The following is an 18,236-nucleotide window of genomic DNA, read 5'->3' as shown; positions in this document are numbered from 1 at the left end:
ACTTGCTATCTGGTCATTCTGTTGAGTGTTACCCCTTGAATGGGATGGAATTCAGGAGGGAGAAAGGGCAGCACACTTTGGACGTAAAAGGGATGGTGCAGCAAAGAGTAAAACCCTAACAACACAGCAGTTTTAATCCAAGAGTTTACATTCACCACTAGTAAAAACCACAGCAGTTGTCATGACAGGAGTTTCATGGACAGTATTTAAAAATCACTTCTAAATGCCTTAGGTTTATGTGCAGAACTGATGAGTTATTCTCTTCCCCTGTTTTTGCTTTTCTTTCTCCCCCTTTTTCGATTTTCTAACACATTTCTCTTTTCTTTTTTCTTCATCTACTTTCTGTAAACTTGCAGGGGGTAGAAAAGGGAGGGGACGTGGGATTGTTGTCACTATTCTAAGACATGGTGAGACTAGTCTGTCAACCACCTGGTTGTAAGGTTCTAGATTCAGGAGTGCCACTTTAGAAAAATACTGAAGAAATTATTATTTGCTACAGAATCATGCAGGCTACCAAAACCAGATTAATCTGCTATACACCAAATTGTGCACACCTGCTACACTACTAAAATGTGCATTTTGAAATGTATATATGAAAACAGCTACTCACTGGTACTTGACAGATTTAGAATATTCTCTCACCACTCAACTTCAATCATTTTTATTCAAATTGTGTGTGTGTATTTTACAGTCTTAAATGAGCTAGGAACACACCTGTATGTGATATCAATCAATCATATATGACAGCATATTGGATCCTTTAGAAAACATTGTGAACCCCCAGAAGGCTCTCAGGGTATCCAGTTCCCATACCAAACACAAAATGTTGCTGTTTAATAATGCATATGTGATCAAAGTTTGATGCTCTCCCAAGTATCAAATCTTCCTTGTGATTTTATAGATTGCAAATACAAGATGTTTTAACTCTCTTGAATGTAGTAAGTACTTCTATTTCACTTGATTCAAATCTGAAACCAGTTTGGGAGTGAATAAGACAATTAACCACTTCACAACATAGTCTATTTATATTACAGAAGACCGATACGTAAAGCTATATGAAGAACTTTCTGTAAATTTAACAGGGTGTCTTGTCCCTTATGAGCTAGAGGCCTGGGGCCAGCCAACCAGGAGGCACAATTGAGAAGGAATAACCTGATTACCCTATAAGAGCAGCAGGAAGAAGCCCAGCTGCTGGCCCTGCAGAGAGAGATCTCAGGGAGAACAGAGTAAAATATAGGATATGTCTACACTGTATCTGGGACTGAGTCTCCCAGCCAAGTTGTCAGACTCATGCTAGTGTGCCTAAAATAACTGTGTAGACATTGGAACTTGAGCTGGGCTGGAGCTTGGGCTAGCATAAGCCCCAAGTCTGTAGAGCTGGGCTGGGAGGCTCACTCCCAGAAGCAGAAAAGATATATCTATATAGGCTGCTGGAAATGAGTAGGCTCCAGCAGAAAAAAACGATACTTGGGGAGTGAGATAACTGGGAAGGCCTGTGAGAATGGATGAACAAACACTCAAAAGAAAGCAGGAGCACACAACTGGGAGAGGGGAAGGCTGAGAATAGCCTTGTAAAGCAGGGAAGATGCTGAGGCAGCAGAGAACTTGGGAGCTGTGCCCAGTTTAAGGCTGGAGGGAGACTTCTGAGTTTATTTTTTGAACATTTCAAACTGAACCCTAAGGAGAGCAGTTATTGGATTTGTAAAAACTATTTGGAGGGGTTATTGAGGAACTAAGAGGGGAAACTGAAGTGAGGGGCTGCTTGCAGGATGGTCTTGAGGCCACAAGGGGGCACCCAGGAAGAGGCCACTCAGAGTAACATTCTACTACAGGGGGACAGGAGCAAGAAGTATAATGCACAAACTCCTCATCACATTAAACTATACAACTCCCTTTGTTACCATAGTTCAATATCACCACCAGAATTTTGAGCACTAAGGCTTATTAAAAAGTTGTAAACTGATAGGCAAGCAGCACAGATACTGGGTTAGATTTACAACATGCAATAATGGATTTTTTCAGGTAGACGGCAATGCACGTAGTGCATTTAAGATTAAAATATGGCCCCGTGTCAAGATTTCATTTCAGTGTTTATAGTCTTAAATTAGGGGTATTATTGCATTATCAAAATAACTTTTATAAGAATAATAGTTTAGCACCCACTGTGGCAGTTTATCCATTGATTTCAATGGGCCAAAAGACCTTGAGGCAACACAGGTTTTACTTACTAGACTTTCTGTCACTTAAAGAAATGTTAAATTGTAATAAATACAGTGGACAGAGCACATGCTATACTTCTTTTTCATTCCTATAATATCCAACAAATATTGCACAGTAGTTACAGTGGGTAATAAATAGATTTAAGTCAGATTTTTACAGGTCTAGTAATATTTTATTATAAAAACCAGCGATAAAAATATTTTAAAAACTATTTAGAATTGTTATTTGCAAAAACTCCAGTTATTACCAGTCTTCTGTCCTTTTATTCTAACATGCAGAACTGTCAAGCTACAAGCATTTGAGTGAAATTTTAATTGTTTAATTGCAAAACAAAGTAAATCCCTTTTTTGCTAAAGTGGAATATTTAAAAAGCAGCTTAAAAGAAAATGAACAGGAGCAAGTCTCACTTGTAGTTCTGCACCTGCTTTAGGGTTTCGATCGATGACTATCATGATTTGGAAGCATCCACCATCGTTTTGTTTTCTTTTCACAGTAGGTGGTTGCTAGGGAACAAAATACTATTGTCTGATTTCATGATCTATTGCCCAGTTTGCCTGGCAATAATGCTTTCTAAAATTTAACAGAGGTCACTTATTAATTTATTATGTATAAGAAAAATAAAGACTAAGAGAAATATGGAGAGAGAGAGAGAATATAAGAATCTCTTGAAGCCTTTTTAAAACTTATTAAAGAAAAAAGATTCAAACATCCCTGGACAATGAAAACAGGCTAATTTAAGTACTCGACTAAAATACACACACAAACACAATCATTTTTTGCAATCATATCTATATTTTTTCATAACTTGTCAAAGAATATCATATATCATTTTCCAAGTGGAACAAAACTCTAAAGCAGAAAGGGGAGGCATTATTGTACACTGTAAAGTTCTGCATACATTACACATAATAGAATGTGGGAACAAGAGAGGAACACAGTTTATAATTCGGATTGGAGGGAATTTTGCTATTCAGATCGTACTCATGTTGGGGTTTCCGTTTATCTATGTAACAATTATTGCTTAGCGTGATACATAGAAGTCTAAGTAAGGTTGCTCCTGTGTCCAGTATAACAAAAGATAATGCAGGATACTGTATCTAAAATTGCAAACAACAATTCTAACAGTAAAAATGTCACATATTTTTACACTATCAAAGCTTCCTAAACAAGGAATTAAAAAGATTGTTACTGCCAGACAATGTTGGTGCCTGTGATGGCATCATCAGAACATGATGGATTCAGAGCCTATCATACTTAGAAATAAAGTGACAGATGAATATATGTATGCACAGATATAGCCTCAAAGAAAGATTTTAAATAAAACCTATGGAGTAGCTGTACCTCTATCATGCACACCTGAAATTTCACATCCTACACAACACATAGTATTTCGAAGGCCTTTCCATTTTTTTTAATTTATCCGTACATATTACCTTTTTGTTGCATTAAAATTTGAGAGAAAATGAACGAGGTATGTTCCAAAATACATCAAAGCTTTGACATAGTACAATGGAACTTCTGATATTAAAAGTAATACAGCATATAAAATACACAAATCATAGGGATGATCTCAGAGATCCTTCTCTCCTCAGCCCAGAGTTGAATTTATTCTAATGTCTACCCTCTCCTTAAAGAACCCGACAGTCATTACCAATGTACATTTAAAATTAAGAATAAGAGTGACATGCAAGACAGCTCTCTCCATATCACACAACAATAAACTAACCCTCGCAACAGGAACAGAGAAATTAGAGACGGACAAGACCTAGCTCACCAAATCCATCCCCTTGCCAAGAGGCAGAATACTCTACCACAAGCGATATTGTTTAAGAGCTACCTAAGGGTCTCTCTGCCCCTGACTGGCCGCACACCCATGTCGTGTCATTTCCAACTTCAGCAAAACCTGTCTTAAGTAGAAAGAAAAGGAGGACTTGTGGCACCTTAGAGACTAACAAATTTATCTGAGTATAAGCTTTCCTGCTCAAATAAATTTATTAGTCTCTAAGGTGCCACAAGTCCTCCTCTTCTTTTTGAGGATACAGACTAACGCGGCTGCTACTCTGAAACCTGTCTTAAGTAATCACCCAAGGGACCAAGAAAAAAAAAGAAAACCAGTCACCTAGTACAGTTGCTCTTTAGTTACAACCAAACTGTCCTGGAAACTGCAGAGAGAGACTTTCCAGGGATGGCTTCACCCAGGGTCCAGTGATGCTGCTCCTCAGCGCAGGCTCCCCAGGCTGGAGGGCTGGGAAGAGTTTGCCCCTCCAGCCAATCAGCAAGAGGGAGCCCCGGGGGCCCGACCTACAGGGTGGGTGGGCAGGAGGCGTGGGGCCGCAGGGGCCCTGCGCGCTGTCGGCACCACGCGTGCGAGGTGGGGATGCCCAGACAGGTTGGGTGGGGTGGGGTGGGGTGGGGAGGGGAGGAGGAATGAGCCCGGCCCGGGAGTTGGGGGGGAGGGGGTCGCAGCTCCCCCACCCCCACTCCCGGTGCCAGCAGCAGCCTGGGAGGCACCAGCCCGGCCCTGCGGCTGCCAAAAGAAAAATGCTTCCCCCGGAGAGGCGAACAAACTTTCTGACTCCCCGGGGACCAGCGGCTGGGCTTGCCGAGGGGGAGGGGAGGCGGCGGCGGCCAGGGCGCTGCTGAGGAAGGGACACGCACCCAGAGGGATGCCGGCGTGGAGGCTGCCGGGGGTGGTAGGAGGCAGAGCCGGCAGCAGCTGCGGATGGGCGCTGGAAAGCGGGGGAGCGGCGAGCCCCTCTGCCCGGCCCCCGCGCCCGCCCCCGCACGGCAGCGCTTCCCCCCCGCCAGGCGGGGGGACCAGGCAGCCGCGGGAAGCGGCACAGCCCGGGGGATGCTGCTCCCGCCGCCGCCGCCGCCCGCCCCTACGCTCCCTACCTGCTGGCCGTGCGGAGCTGCCGGGGCGCGGCGCGGCCCCTTCCCCCTCGGCCGGCGCCGCGCAGCCCCCACCCCTGTCCCGGGCAGAGCGCGAGCCCGGCCGCCGGAGCCTGCAGCGCTGCGGGCGGAGGACGCCCCGTGGCGGCGGGAAGCCCCGGCGAGCGGCGGCGGCGGCGCGGGGCAGCGGCAGCGAGCGGAGCCGGCTTAGGGGCGCTGGAGAAACAGCCGCCTCTGATCCAAAACGTGTGTGTGTGTGTGTGTGTCAGTGCCGGGCTGGGGGTGCGCGCGAGTGTGAGGGATGCGGCAAGGGAGTGAGGGAAAATTCCCCCGCTTAGGAAAACCGTAGACAACGGGGAAAGCAGGTGTGCTGGGGAGGGGGGGAGAGTTGGCGGCTGGTGCGGGGGCAGGGAGCGCACAGATCCGCCTGGGCAGCAGCAGCAGCAGGCAGCTGCCGCCGTGCCAGGGCCGCGCACGGGGATGCAGCAGGCTAGGGGCAGCGGCTGCAGCTCCTCGGGGCAGCAAGTGGTGAATCTGTCACCTACAGACGCCACTGCGACCTTGAAAGGAGCCGTGGCAAACTGGCAGCCAGTGAATAGGAGGGGATGCTTGTAGGGGGTGGGGACACAAAGGGACTTAGCCCTCAGCCAAGAGCTCTGGGGGAGAAGGACAGAAGGGACAAGAGTGCTTTAAATAAAGAGACCTAGGCTCATTCCTAGCTGATGCCCAGAGCCTCCCTGTGCGCCCTATTGTGTTGAATGCTGGGCAGCAGGTTGCCACTTTAGTTTACTCTTGTGAGGAGGGGGGATGTTGATTAAACTATATCCACCCCATTTCACTCCCTGAAAGGTTCTGTTGCATTAGCTTCCAGGAAAGGGGGCACTGAATTCTGTTTGCTGAGTTACAGGGTCAATTATACAGTGAATTATAGAGCAGCAGATGTAGGAGGTTCCCCACACTGCTACCTTCAACAGGGAGGAAGGGGTGAGGGGGACAAGTCAGCTGTCAAAGCAAAAATATAACCCTTATTTCTGCTCATTTTATCGGGCATCCTAGGGCCTCGGGAGTTTACACACAAGCCAGTGCTAAAGAACACTTGTGAACGGTTTACATCTGCAACCACTTTATTGTCCTGTTCAGTTTCCCAAATTTATGCCCAGTTTGACTGGGTCAGTAATTCTTTAGGAATCTTCCAAGGAGAATAGGGGTGCTACAGGAAGTAATGTTAGAGGCACTCTGACCCCTTGAGTTAGTATGGAGTCTAAATCAATATCCTTAACATAATCTCTCTGCTCCTGTTGGACATGTATTTTACCTCTGTATTTGGCCCACAATTCAAGAAGGATGTTGATACATTGGAGAGGGTTCAGAGGCGAGCACTGAGAATGATTTAAAAAGTGCCTTATAGTGATAGACTCAAAGGGTATGTCTGCACTGCAGTAAAACACTGGTGGCTGGCCCGTGCCAGCTGACTTGCACTCTCAGGACTTGGGCTGCAGGGCTATAAAATTGCAGTGTAGGCATTGGGCTAGAGCCTGGTCTCAAGCTTAGGCTTGGGGACGTTCATCACAGGGGCCCAGGCTCCAGCCCAATCTTGAATGTTTCACTTCAGATTTTTAGGCCTTTAGCCCTAGGCCAAGTCAGCTGACACAAGCCAGCTGCACGTATTTTATTGCAGTGTAGACGTACACAAAGAGCTTAATCTATTTAGCTTAACAAGGTTAAGGGGAGACTTGATCACAGTCTGTAACAGGAGTTCTCAAACTTGTTTTGTGGCTTGTTCAGGGTAAGCCCCTGGCGGGCCGCTGAAAGTCTGCAGGTACAGCCCCTCGCAGCTCCCAGTGGCCATGGTTCGCCGTTCCCACCAATGGGAGTTGTGAGTGGCTGTACCTGTGGACGCTCTGGTAAACAAAGCATCTGCCAGTGGCTTAACCTGAACAAGCCGCGAACCAAGTTTGGGACCCCCTGGTCTATAAGTATCTCCCTAGGGAGCAAACATTCAATAATACACTTTTCAGTCTATCAGAGAACGGTATAACAATCCAATGGCTGGAAGTTGAAGCTAGACAAATTCAGACTGGAATTAAGGTGTCCATTTTTGACAGTGAGAGTAATTAACCATTGGAACAGTTTACCGCGGGTCATGGTGGATTCTCCATCACTGACCATTTTTAAATCAAGACTGGATGTTTTTCTAAAAGAGATGCTGTAGGTATTATTATGGGAAAATTCTACAGCTTGTGTTACACAGGAAATCAGACTAGGTGATCACAATAGTCCCTTCTAGCCTTAGAATCTATCAATCATGATATTAGGGCACTGCTGCTGGAGATGCTTTTTTCCAATGAGACAAACCTACAGTAGGTCTTGATTGCTTATGGCAGTATTATCCAGCAGACAGAGCGTCAGAAAACCTTGGGTCGTGTTCCTAACATTACCTGTTATGATTTTGCACAAGTCACATCACCTCTCTGTGCTTCCTTTATCCTATCTATACAAATGTACATATGTAGTGAACTTTAGTAAACTAGGCTCAGACGCTCAAAGATATAATATCTTTGAGGATCTGAGTTCTAGAGAAGAAAAGTGAACTCTGTATGAACTAAGTACTATTATTAACAATTAGATGGCACACCTAGTATGAGCAGAAGTGTTAATACAGTTTTTGTGGACGGATTTAAGCTCATGCAGAATGTGTTTGCTAATCTAAATTCATCCTGCAATTTCAATTGGAAAAGTGAATTCTTCAAACCCTTTCCTAAGTGGTGGTGCAGAGTTGTGATGTGCTGCAAACAGCTGAGGTGTCTGCATTTTAGTGCTGGATAAAGTGATGCCTTTGTTGAACAGTTTACAGTGTGCTTCAGAATACTTCAGGTTGATAATTACTTTGGTATATATAAAGTAATCATATCAAACATGAATATTAAAGTAGCATATTAAACATTTCATATAGATTGGATACATCCTAAATTTCTAGTGCTAGAAAGCTGTTGGATTGTTGTTTTATATTTTCTTTCATTTCTGAAGGTCTTCTTTTGTTAAAGCATCACTACAATATATCCAAAGGTGTTGTGCTAATTTTGTATTTACATTACCAAATCATTTTGTGTTTACCAGTAAATATACTTTATACAACAAAAGTCATTTCCACCCCACTAGGCTTGCCTGATTTAAACTGGTACTGGCTTGCGTTGCCTTTGTGTGTGGCTTTTTTCCCTGGCTGGCAGGGTTAGTGTCACAGCTTCAGTTTGAGTAATGACAACAAGCAATACAAGGACATCCATGTAGAGGACACAGCATAGAAACTAATTCACTGCTTTAGGTAAGTGCTAACAACTTACACTCTAAAAAAACAAACAATAATCACACACCAATGCAAAGATGGGAATGACTGCCCTGTATTTTCTCACTGTAGTTCATTTTTCGCCTTTGTTTTGGATAGGACAATGACACAGATAACTGTATAAAAGAATAGCTGCTGGAGGCATTTCTATCAGATGCAATCCTGGTGAAAGCAAGTCATAATTTGAACGCTCACTCCTATATTATTTACACTGGAACAAACCTACTGAATTATGTTACAGAATGTATAGATCCCAATACTGCAAGTACTTACACACTTGCTTAACTTTATATACATGGGTACTCCCACTGAAGTACATTGCCGCAAACAGGACTATTCATGCATAAAATTAAGCATGTGTTTGCAGAATCAGGGCATAATTAACAAATAGGTCCTAAACCCCAGTCTCTGAAAGTAACTCTCCACTTGTCTCTGTTTACTGTTGTTTATTTTGCTTCTTCATCTTCCTGCATATTTGGTTTGAAAATAAAAACAAAAAGACTCCACCCAGTATAAACAAGCTCTATTTGACAGTTATGTAAGTGAAAAGTGATATAAAACAGAGCTAATATAAAATCTCACCAATGACACTGGAATTGTTTAATATATCTGACTACAGGGATGACATTTTTAAAGGATTATTTTTTCTTGGCAATTAAGTGTTGTCCCTTTAATTGTCTTATACTCTCTCAACTGTACTCACAGAACACTTTTTGCATGTGTATACATCCTGAGAAGCAGAAAGGACTTTATCTGTTATGAATTTCACTAGAACTAGTCCATTTGAGCATTTTGCTATTTGTACTTCCGTAGCTCTTACGGGCCCTGATAAGGAGCAAGGCCCCACTGCGCTAGACACTGTACATACACAGGAAGACATGTCCCCTGCCCAGAAGACATCATAATCTTTTTTTTAATAACTGAAGTTTTTAAAAATGGAAACAGTTTATTTTTGATGGCATCTTTGTAGTCAGAAAGATGAATTCCCCTAGGCATGGTCTGGGGTTTTGTTTTTAGCAGAAAATGTGACTGATAGTATAAACAAAACCAAAAACCCCACCAGACCTCATTTCAGCCCTCATAAATGCATGCGCTACATCACCTGATTTCAATAGGAATTGCACAGACACAGCTAAGGGCACAGTTAGGCCCTCTGGACTTTTAAAGCTTCAAAAATAGTCATATGTAATTCCTTCTTCTTTGGATACTGCAAGCTTTAAGAGATTTTTTGAAAGCTGTAAATTCCTATTTATCCACTAAGAGGCTCATAGGCAATCTTCCCCTAATGGAAATGGAACTGTAAAGCTGAAACATTAATATACACAATATGATACATTACACTGGAATGGAACTGTCTCAACCAATCAGAAGGCAGGGATGCTATACACTTACAGAGGCATAACCAAGCTGTTTTCTTCCACTTAGATCCCTGCACTCTGGTTCTTGGTATCTGATTTATACTATTACTGTTTGGTTAGCTCTCAAGAGCCATATGCTATTTGAATCCCTGAACTCTGATTGGCTAATAATGACTAACAGCCAATCAGATTGCAGGGCATTGTATGATTATTGTACAGTGATTTTTCCAATAACTGTATTGTGAATATGCAGATATCACTATTCCACCTACTATAATCCTTCTGCTCTGATTGGCTTATGTGCTTTGATTATTCAGATTACTAACCAGCAACCAAAAAACAGCCCCCTCATGTGCTCACTCTGTTACGATGATGCATAAAACTTCCAAATGTACATGAAAGAGATTAAGAAAAATAACAAACACAAAAGAAAATGGGGCATGAAATTCATCAAAAACACTTCTCACTCCTTTCTTTCTTTCTGGCCTGACTCTGCTCCCATGGGAGTTTTGCCAGTGACTTAAATAGCATCAGATTTGTGTGTTTCTTCTCATCCCTTTCTCACGCTTTCCTCTGTACAAATCATTGGGGTCCTTATTCCTATAACAACTGCCATATATTTGCATTTATATTGCTTATCCACGCTAAAAGAAATCCACCCTCTTCCTCCAAATTCATCCTAGAAACAAAATATTAAGAAAAAAGTATAAGCTCTTCTCATGGGGAAAAGAGTTTTCCTGGCCCACAGAGAGAGAAGGATGGATGTTGGAAAGGGATAGTATGGAGGGTGGATGGGTCAATGTACTTTTCAGCCAGTTCACTTCAACCACTGCAAAAACCACCAGTGAAACCAGCACCACATTGGCATTCTATTCAGAGAAGCCCAAGACTGAATAAGTATTGAAGACCAAACCACCTGAGGACTTTTGTGTAGCAGAACTCAAGCACATTGGTAGAACTCTGTGGGAAACCTTGCACTAAACTAGTTGCATTGCATGAAATCAGTAGAGGACTCCATTTTTCATTAGAGTTGGGCACTTCATTAGGCACTTCCTAAGCACACAAGAATAAACTGTGTTCTCACTTGCGCTGTGTAAATGTGGAGTTACTTGGGATTTACACCCTAATGCAAAGCAGAATTAGGATGGGAACTAGCTAGTCAACAAGCAGAGCTATCGTTCTGTTATTTACTTTTTACTTCATTTTGTAAATTTCACATTACTACTGCAGTACAACTTTTCTGAAATATAGCCCCCGGGCAGTAGCATACTCAAGGTTGTGCAGGTGCTGCTGGATCCGCAGATGATGCCCTTTCTCCCTATGTAATGAAGTGGCAGCTGAGATCAGCTGAGGTGCTCAAGATAATAACTGTTCCTAGATTAAATATCTGTCCCCAGTGAAATCCCATCCCCAGTGAAGTTAATGGGAGTTTTGTCAGTGACATTAATAGGGTCAGGATTTCATCCTGGGATAGTGATAGCAGAATGCATTAACTAGACAGCTGTTGACTGGAATTTACCTTTCCCATACTAGACCAACAGGGCTGGACTCCTGACATTTAGAATGTGATGTCAGGTCCATCTCTTTTCTCAGACATACAACTGAGCTGGAGCTGGATACAGCATATTTAGATGCCTTGGGGGGTGGGGTAGGTAGATTGCTTTTGTTGACCTTAGTTATCAGAGATGTATTTCTTTTTAATATTGCACATGTATCCCAAGAGGCTATAATTCAAACTGATAAATAAAGGAGAGCTATTCGCCTTCTCCAGTGAAGAAACCTGCAGAAAGAGGACTGACTGGTGCAGGAGGGGAGTAGCTAACTGCAAGGCTGAGCTTCCAGGAAACTGCTCCCTGCATGGAAGGGAAAATCTGGGGGGGAGCTCAGAGTGGGCAGAGGCCATGGCTTCCTGTTCCCTGTGCCAATCTATGAAGAAAAGAGCCCTCTATTGTAAAGAGGTAAAAGGTAGCTCCATGAAGAGGCTGCCCTTCCATGTTGCTGCTCTTACTCTTATCTTACTTCAAATACTATGCTGATGGCCTTGATTAAAAAACAAAAAAACAGATGGAATAGAATAGAAACGGCATAGTTCTGTCAAGAGTCATGCTGCTTTTCCCATGGAGCACCCATTCCAGAAGGGACTCCACAGGAACTAATGCTACTTTAAACTTTAACTATCAGTGAGGTACTTTTTTATTCAATTTTTCAATGATCCTTTTGAAAAATGTAGAATGCGCTCACTTGTCCCATTTGTCAGATGGTGCCAGTGTCTCTTTAAAATACATATTAGACATCTTATTTAATAAATAATTAAATAAACAATAATGCTAATTCATAATTAACCCTGAAATGTGTTCGCCCTTCTCGTGCTCTGAAAATACTATAGCAGCCGGAGCTACACAAACATCCCACCAGATAATTGGCACAACAGCTGAGCCAGCGCAGCGCTAGCTCTCTGTTTTAAACTTCCTCAAATCATCTAGGTTCAGAAACCATGTAACTTAATTGGATTGCTACAGAGCTGACAGTTCTCCATGTACTGTGTGCTAAGAATTGCATCGTTGCTGTAAGACTGGATACAAAAGCTAATGCTGTCGGTTCTGAGGACTGTTCTGCATTGTGACTAGCCTCACATCTGGTGTTTAATCTTCCAGTCACCATTAGAAAGGAAAAACAACAAGTTTTGTTCTCCTTCCTTCCCACCTTTGAAGACTTACACTTGGAAAAAACAGAAAACATTTGACAGGATTTGGGCCTAATCCTGAAAGCCCTTATTCACATGGGTAATTCTCACACATGCAAGTAGTTCCATTGGAGTCCTGATGATTTCAAGTAGGCTCATCACAAGAGTAAAGATTACTCAGGTGAGTCAGGTGCTGCATCAAGCTATATGTTTTGGTATTAAGAGACGCTATTCAGTATTTCCCAAGGACAAAATACAAAAGCAATCTATGAGGAAATAGTAAGTAAACTAAATACAGAAAGAAAGCCAATGCAGATAATAACAACATTAATATTTTTTGCAATGTGCTGCTTAGCTATTTTACCATATCAATATACCTTCTGTTAACTGATGTCCTCTACTTGACTAGGTGATAAATTTTCCAAAGCACGAATGACAATTAGGTGCCTAACTCTCATTGAAATGTACTGGGAATTAGGTACCTAACTGCCATTTGTACCTTGCAAAATCTTCTCCTCATTGTGTAGTAAGAGCTCTTTTGAAAGAGAAGATTGCTGTTTTGACCTTTGTGCTGTCTCTTTTCTGCTGATCCCTGAATTCCGGTTGTATTTTATTATCTCTGCCAATTTTGTAATATGGATTTTATTTCATTTATAATTCACTCAGAGCAGGATTCTGGAAGGGAATGAATAATCCTCTTTATCATTACATATAGTTCTAGGCATCCCTCACTGTACTATCTGGTAACAGAGGTAATATTAAAGGGTGGGGTTTTCAAAAGCCTCTCTCACTTTGAAGTCAATGGAAGCAGAGTTAACCCAATGCTGAGTGTTTTGTAAGCAGAGTTGTATAAATGCTGAATGCTTCTGAAAATACCCCTCTCCAGCTACCTCTAACCTTTTTAAAAATAAACATAGACCAAACTAGGTATCTGGAGGTAATACAATTGTATAGAGTCAGGATTTGACCTTTTATACATTTTTATTTTTTAGGCCAGTAGGAATCCATAAAAACATGGGGCAGGAATCTAAAGGAATCCAGTCTCCTCTTGGGGACTATTAGTTGGGCATAACATTCTCTACCCAATGGAATCCTTCCATTTCTAGCCATTGCAGTCAGGGAGCACTGCCACAGTATTTTGCAACCCATCAATCAGAAGACCTTTCTCCTTCCTTCTTCAGGTGATTACCCACCCCTTTCACAGACCTACAGGGAAGATTGTCAAGTGTAGCCCACTGTAGGGTTATTACTGTCTCCAAGTCAAAGATTTCTCCTGGCCTACCTTGCATGTGAAGATCTTTCTGAGTAGTCCACAAGAATATTCACTGTTATGCTGGTTTTTGCAGTGACATCACTGCAATACAATGGTCCTGCAAGCCATAACAGTATGTAAAATTGAAACAAAATACAATGTTATTATTTCTTTTAAAACAACAAACCTTCAGTTCACGTGATTTCTGCCTGGGACACATGGCATCCTTACGATTTGCAAATAGGCAGGAATTCTATTTGAGCAGGGTGGATCATATTGTCCTGTGCTCCATCATCTAAAACTGAAACCATAATTGATTTCCACTATCTTTTATAGGGGGGGTCTTGTCTGCCAAGTCAAACTCCTTTTTAACCCTGCTTGTAGCATAGCTACAAACAAAACAAAAACAAACAACAATAATCACCAACCAAAACAAAAAATTCGCAGCCCACCAAAACAGGTAGGCAAGATTGATAATTAGCTCCCTTGTTTGATGTCAGGGACAAATAATATGTTGTGGTTCTACAGTTCCTTTCATCCAAGGATCTCACAACACATAGCAAACATTTGCTAATGTAAGTGGGGGAATAGTCCTGCTATTGTGGGGAACTTTCCTGGCTTCTGCACTACCCTTGTGAAGTGGGCTAGCGAAAGGATCTGAGTTCTCGCTCCTACTTCCTTTACCCAGTGGTGTCCCTGCCCTTGAGGACTCCCCTTCCACTCTCCTGTCTGGCAGAGTCCTCGTAACCCCAACAAGGCTGGGCCCAGGATTCCTGGGGGGCTCGACCCCAACCCTGCTGTGGTCACCTAGCACAGGAACTAGGGTGTCCCCACTCCGGAATACTCTCTCTGCACTGGGCACTTCTCTGACCCACTGACCATTACATACAAGTTAAAGCAAATGCAAGTTATATAATCAACAATTAATTTTAAAAAGCATAAGGAAAAATGGGAAAGGTTAAAGGAAACACATCAACCCGCTCTGTGGCAGGGAACATCACAAACAGTGTCTCTGGAATGCCAGGGCAGTTCACAGTCTGTTCCTTGTAAGTCCCAGGCCGCCTTCTCAGGCCCAGGCTGTGCTGCAGGGATGCTGGGGGTTGGACACTTGCTCTGGTGGTGGCCACACGCTCTCAGGCTCTAAGTGGTAGGGCCCTTCTTCCCAGTGTCACCCCTGCCCTGTCGGGGCTACGATCCAAGCCTGGCCTGCAGAGCCTCTTGCCTGAGGTATCTCCCTGTGCTGGGCCTGCTGCCCAGGGTCCCCCTCGCACTCCCCAGCTGCTCACTGCACCCAGCTCCAGACTGCTCCCGCCCCAGCTCCACCCCTCTGTCTCAGTACTGCTGCTCTGCCTCCAGCTCCCTGGGCTGCTTCTCTGGCCCTTCTGGCTCTGGTTGCTACAGCTTTCTTCCTGGGGCAAGTCTGCTCTCTCTAGGCTGTGCCTCTGGCTTTGGGGCTGCAGCTCTGCTCCCAGGACAGGGTCTGCTCCCTCTGGATCTGGCCCAGCTCTGCTCCCCAGCTCAGCTTGGGCCCCTGCTTTCTCCTTAGCTCAGCCCCACTGTGTCTGACCCAGGCAAGTCCAGCTCACAAGGAGGCCGGGACCTCCCTGGCCTCCTGACTCCCTGATCAGCCTGCCCGCCCTGTCATTCAGGCTGACCTGGAGCATTGGCCTCTTCCCATTGTTCCTGGGGGCTGTCAGTCTCAGGGTCTTGATTCCCCATCGACCCTTCCCCCTTCTTAGTACTGGGAGCTAGCACTTAAAACACTGAATGTTAGTAAGGGGGCAACAGTCCCCTTACACTAAGTAATTTCTCTGGAATTTATAGAGATCAGTTCTCAAACCACTAAAATGCAGCCATCTCTGGGTTGGAAAGCAGCTCTTTAACAATGCAGAGCAACTCCATACAATACATTAGGGAAGGAAATGAAGTACTGAGATGAAACTGAAGGCATAATTTATGTAGGCAGATCATAAGTACCTGAGTTGGAATTATGTCAGGACACTGGGGTTAACATCACTACTCTTACAACACTTCTATTTAAGTGGAATATAGGGATGAAGTAACAACAGGAATTCTGAATTAAACTGGTGTGAACTGAACTGCTGAAGATTTCTGTCCAATTAAAATTGACAGCCTAGTGAAGTAGATACACATAGCACACAGATAAATATAGAAAATACAAGGTGTTTTTTTGTAATCTATCTTCTCCACTCAGTATTTCTTCCTCTGGATATTTCAGTTCATTTTCTTAATCTTTTGATGCCAGCAAACTATCACTGACTGGAAACACTTACTAGCTTTTTCAGACAGTTTTCATAACTTAAAATAAAGATGGAAAACTGTATCATGCTAAATGTTTCAGCAAGGCATTTCTCTCCTCTTCTGAGGCTTGCAGTATTAAAGTTGCAGTGGCTGTGGAGTAGAAGATTAGAGAGAGCAACAGCTTTTAACCTTAAATAGTAAATTATGCTGAAGCCACTAAGTCTGCCTTTTAAGCAGACATAGTACAAACATTACAGATTTGAAGCTAAAAGACAGATATCCTGAACCGCTGACAAATATTTTGCAGGGATTAATTTCTAGAAGGTGAACACAACAAACTTCCTCCTTTTTCCCTCCCAGAAGAAATATGCCTGAAATAGCAGAAAACATATTACAGTATTTACTTCTGATCCTGCAATCCTTACCCACAAAAGTAACCCTTACTCATACAAGCAGAACCATTGACACCCCAATGAGGTCAAGAGGATTACTGGAGTGTTAGCATTCCCAGGCTCACAGAGGTGTTGTTTAATTAAGTAATTAATTTGTCCTGGGTAAAAGCTGCTGTTTATTATAAGTGTATATTATTATTTATTATTATAGAATGGCTACAACAGTGTTTATAACTGACCATTGCCTGAACCTTTTCTAAGTTATGTTGGTCGAGTAGGGAGATGTCCCTTGAAGCAGTTCTATTATTTAACAGAGGAATGAAAAGAAGCAACCTGGTATTTTTAAGAGCAGAGCAGAAGAAAACTCCCCTGGGCAGTGTCCTATTGCCCTCTAGATCCATTATTGTTTCTAAAATGTTTTTTTCCATTTAAGGAATCACCACCAAATCTTCCAGAGGAAGCACTGAAAAGGGACATAAAGTTAGGGCTATATTGAGCTTATAAGTAACATCTCTTAAAATGGAGGTTTGATTTATGTTATACTAACAACCAGGTTTTAGGGGTGGGGGCCTCGAGCTTGTAGTTATGAATCTTTTATAACATAATACATTGTGCCATCTACTGGTTGTTTTTTGCTTTGGCTCAACATCAGGTTTTTGATTATATGGTATTGCTACTGCAAGTACCATTAAAACACAAAAACAAAAAAATCACACTATTATTTTGTATTGTGTGTTTCATACGCATTGCCTCTCCAAATGCTTTACAGCAGCTTCTGTAAAGCAAACAATTCCAAAGTTAAATAATACATACTAACAGGAAGAGAGAGAAATTACAAGGTGTCTAGTTGAAATGTCTGTAGCTGACAACTGAAATTGGATGAAGGCTTGATGAGGAAGAGGGATGTAATTAAGCTGATCCAGATGGCAGGAACGGCACAGGGGAAGGCTGTTGCCCCAGCAGTGATGAGATCGTACAGAGGAGGCGGTCCAGACTTTCCTAATTTATGTCCATGTTTAAAAATCTCAGTAAAAATATTTTGTTATAGACTGATGCTGTTTGTTTTATTCTCTGCCCCAGCTGCTTTTTTAAAACAAAGCAGCACTCACAGAGACAGAGTAGATAGATATGGAAATTATAAGCCTGTTTCTGCTCCCAGATCTCAGTGCAGTTATTTCTGGAATACAGCAGTGTGAATGGGAACATAAGTGGCTCTGTGAATGTGTCTCAAATGCTGGGCCATATTCTAATTTCAGTTACAATCCCATTGATTCTCAGGAGGCTGTGCTGGCGTAACTGAGAGCTGAATTTGGCAAAAATCTTCTTGTTTGTTTTTTTTTCCCCAATATCTTTGGATAGTACTTGTTAGCCCCCTGAAAAATCTATAATAATATGCAAATCCATTTTTGTAATGGTGGTTGTAATCTGTCGTGAAGCAGTTTATCAGAGGACTTGTGGGAGAGGTCAGGAGTCCTGGGATTTATTGCTCCCTGTGCCGGTGACCTGCGATGTGCTAGTGGACAAGTTATAACTTTTAGTTTCTCAGATTCACATCTGCAAAATGAAGATCACACTTATGTGCCTCATAGATTCATCTGAGATCCTTAGAAGTGCAAGGTACGATCATGGAGTTGCTGGGTGAGACTCCATAGTTAAAGATGCATTATAAATGTCCGTTTAATAGGAGCTTTAACCCTTTATTTTGTCATTAGGTTTAGATGTTTTCTTTCAGCTCAGAGCATGTATACTCTCTGAAGGAGGTTGGTTCCCATTATTTTCTTTGAAACAACCAGAATAGTGACTGTGACCATAAGAGCATCCCTATGCCAGAAGG

The 18,236-nt window shown here is 42.8% G+C and overlaps 1 protein-coding gene across 11 annotated transcripts in view; it reads right to left on the bottom strand.

The window, feature by feature from the left end:
- The window catches only part of ENOX1 (ecto-NOX disulfide-thiol exchanger 1), a 509,722-nt gene extending 504,363 nt beyond the window's left edge, over positions 1-5,359 (bottom strand). For 6 of the 11 annotated variants that reach the window (XM_084617812.1, XM_084617815.1, XM_084617816.1 and 3 more), the window contains exon 1: positions 4,340-4,549. The gene's annotated coding sequence lies outside the window, so the exon portion shown is untranslated. Of the gene's footprint in view, positions 1-4,339; positions 4,556-5,115 lie in introns of those variants that run through there. The other 5 variants (XM_084617811.1, XM_084617810.1, XM_084617813.1 and 2 more) reach the window with 4 other exon arrangements.
- Between the last annotated feature and the right edge of the window lie 12,877 nt (positions 5,360-18,236).

Source organism: Lepidochelys olivacea, assembly GCF_965140295.1.
Source record: "Lepidochelys olivacea isolate rLepOli2 genome assembly, chromosome: 1".
NCBI classification, from domain to species: domain Eukaryota; kingdom Metazoa; phylum Chordata; order Testudines; family Cheloniidae; genus Lepidochelys; species Lepidochelys olivacea.
The sequence above is the reverse complement of the archived record's forward strand: the minus strand, read 5'-3'. Positions and strand labels throughout refer to the sequence as shown.